The sequence below is a fragment of the Mizuhopecten yessoensis genome, unplaced genomic scaffold, assembly GCF_002113885.1.
Source record: "Mizuhopecten yessoensis strain PY_sf001 unplaced genomic scaffold, ASM211388v2 scaffold6277, whole genome shotgun sequence".
Taxonomy (NCBI): Eukaryota; Metazoa; Mollusca; class Bivalvia; order Pectinida; family Pectinidae; genus Mizuhopecten; species Mizuhopecten yessoensis.
In genome coordinates, this window is record NW_018406469.1 from 30413 (window position 1) to 30805 (window position 393).

The 393-nt window shown below is 38.2% G+C and overlaps 1 non-coding gene across 1 annotated transcript; it reads left to right on the top strand.

Moving 5' to 3' along the window:
• The first annotated feature begins 319 nt into the window (after nucleotides 1–319).
• Trnai-aau lies at nucleotides 320–393 on the top strand. Its single transcript has one exon. It is a non-coding gene; the product is annotated as a tRNA-Ile (tRNA).

Here is a 393-nt window from a genome sequence, read left to right on the forward strand (position 1 = left end):
AAAAAAAAAAAAAAAAAAAAGAGCGTCGTGCTAATAACGCGAATGTCGTGGGTTCGACCCCCACACTGGCCATAAGATGTTTTTTTCACCAGGTTTGATTTGCTTTTAAAATGTATTTTTCACTATGGATGCTTATTCAATTTATCAATTTGTGAAATTAAAATTGGTAATCCAATTGTATTTATGTGTTAATTGTAACATATACGTGTAGTCTGATCAAGTTTATTTCACACAGAACAAGCAACTGTATCAAGCTGTGCACATTCCTGCAGTAAGTATGTACTTACTAAAGATGAGTCTCATTATTGTGGTGCAAGACGGCCGGTTAGCTCAGTCGGTTAGAGCGTCGTGCTAATAACGCGAATGTCGTGGGTTCGACCCCCACACTGGCCA